The sequence below is a fragment of the Lathyrus oleraceus genome, chromosome 3, assembly GCF_024323335.1.
Source record: "Lathyrus oleraceus cultivar Zhongwan6 chromosome 3, CAAS_Psat_ZW6_1.0, whole genome shotgun sequence".
NCBI classification, from domain to species: Eukaryota; Viridiplantae; Streptophyta; class Magnoliopsida; order Fabales; family Fabaceae; genus Lathyrus; species Lathyrus oleraceus.
The window spans coordinates 76,758,912-76,761,299 of NC_066581.1; the positions used below are offsets into that span (position 1 = coordinate 76,758,912).

The 2,388-nt window shown below is 40.1% G+C and overlaps 1 non-coding gene across 1 annotated transcript; it reads left to right on the plus strand.

The window, feature by feature from the left end:
- Window positions 1-1,799: 1,799 nt before the first annotated feature.
- On the plus strand, window positions 1,800-1,906 carry LOC127133131 (small nucleolar RNA R71). The gene has a single exon (XR_007807124.1). It is a non-coding gene; the product is annotated as a small nucleolar RNA R71 (small nucleolar RNA).
- Window positions 1,907-2,388: the final 482 nt, after the last annotated feature.

The window sequence follows — 2,388 nt, forward strand, 5'->3', positions numbered from 1 at the left end:
GATCTGGGGTAAGGGATAAACATCCGTAAAGGTTATCATCGATGTAAGGTTCTTTAAAGTCATCATCTTCCTTTATGGGGGTTGATGGTAACTTAATAATTTCTTTTTGTTCTAATTCTCTAACACATTCATCAATGATATCTAAGGCATAACACAAGTCTCCCATCACAGGTTCCATAAGAAATTTCGAAAGTATAAATTCTATTTTCTCGTCACCTACCTCAAACGTCAACTTTCCTTTCTTGACATCTATTATGGCTCCTGCAGTCGATAAGAATGGTCTACCTAGAAGAATTGGTATATCATTGTCCTCTTTGATGTCCATGACAACAAAATCAGTAGGGATAAATAGTTGACCTATCCTAACAGGAACATCTTCTAAAATGCCTATCGGATATTTAACAGATCTATCGGCTAACTGAAGTGACATCTTAGTGGGTTGTAATTCTCCTAAGTTTAATCTCTCACAAACTGCTAGAGGCATTAAGCTCACACTAGCTCCTAAGTCTAGAAAAGCTTTTTCGATGACATGATTACCCAAAAGGCAAGGAATGGAGAAATTTCCAGGATCTTTATCTTTCTTTGCTAATTTGTCCTCGGAAATAGCATTACATTCCAAAGGCTTCGGATCGTCAAGTCTACGTTTGTTGGTAAGGATGTATTTGAGAAACTTTGCATAAGAAGGTATTTGGGTGATGGCTTCTATGAAAGGGATTTCTACATGAAGTTTTTCTATAACTTTAATAAATTTTTGATACTGTTTATTGATCTGGGTTTGTTTGAGTCTTTGCGGATATGGTATAGGTGGTTTATATGGCGGGGGTGGTACGTAAGTTTTATCTTTAGGTTCTTCTCCTTTCTCTCGACCTTCCTGGTTTTCAGATTCCTCTGGTTCCTTTACTTCGTCCGTGGGTTTGGTACATTCCTTAGAAGTTTTGGGTTCACTTAATCTTGGGTTTGGTGGCTCATCATAAGCGTTCCCACTTCGTAGGGTAATGGCATTGGCTTGTCCTCTCGGATTTTGTTGAGGTTGTCCAGGGAATTGTCCTCCAGGTGTAGTCTGAGGGGCTTGGTTTAAAGCTACCTGAGAGATCTGGGTTTCAAGCATCTTGGTATGAGTAACTATTTGGTCAACCTTGGTTCCTAACTAAGTAATCAATTCGTTAACATGAATGTTTTGGTTCATGAACTCCTTGTTTTGTTGGGTTTGAGCGGTGATAAAATTTTCCATAATTTTCTCAAGGCTCGGTTTTGGTGGTACAGGTTGCATAGGTTGATTTGATCTAGGGGCTTGATAACTAGGTCTCGGAGGTGCATTATTTTGAATAGGGTTATTGTTTTTATAGGAGAAGTTAGGGTGATTCCTCCATCCAGGATTATAGGTATTCGAATATGGGTTCCCTTGGGTGTAGTTCACTTGCTCAGAGTGGGTTTCATTTAATAGACTGCATTCTGCGGATTGGTGTCCTTGGGTTCCACATATCTCACAATCCGACGAAACTGCGGCTACAGTATTCGGGTTCATGCACATATGCTCGACCTTAAGGGCTAATGCGTCCATTTTAGTCTGCATCATGTCTATAGAGCTTAGTTCATACACTCCTCCTTGGGCTTCCTTCTTCTCAACTATCGCTCGTTCGACTCCCCATGATTGAGGATTTTGAGCCATATCTTCAATGAGGGCACTAGCTTCAGGATAAGGTTTGTTCATCAAAGCACCGCCTGCGGCAGTGTCGATGGTCATCTTTGTGTTGTAATGAAGTCCATTATAGAAGGTTTGAATGATTAACCAATTTTCTAAACCATGATGTGGGCATGCTCGTAACAACTCTTTATATCTCTCCCAAGCTTCGAACAGCGATTCTCCATGGTTTTGGGTAAATCTAGTTATATGGTTTCGAAGAACGGAGGTCTTACTCGGGGGAAAATATCTAGCAAGAAAAACTCTTCTAAGGTTATCCCAAGTCGTAATGGAATTGGGTGGAAGGGAATCCAACCATGATAGAGCTTTATCTCTGAGGGAAAAAGGAAATAATCTTAAACGTATTGCCTCAAGAGAAGCTCCATTGGTTTTAAAAGTATCTGCTAATTGAAGAAATATTTTTAAATGTTGGTTTGGGTTCTCAGTAGCGAGACATGCGAATTGTCTCTGTTGCACTAGTTGTAACAGGGATGGTTTAAGTTCAAAATTATTGGCTGGGATTATTGGGTTTACTATACTAGAACTAGGTTCTTCGTTAGATGGTTGAGCGAAATCTTTAAGAGGTCTTTGGTTTTGATCTTCGGCCATAGCTCTCTTAATTCTATGAAAGAACAAACGTGCGCGAGCGTAACGTTCAGGTTCCGCCAGAGGGTATACTAAGCTTAAACTTCCGGTGCTGCGAGTTC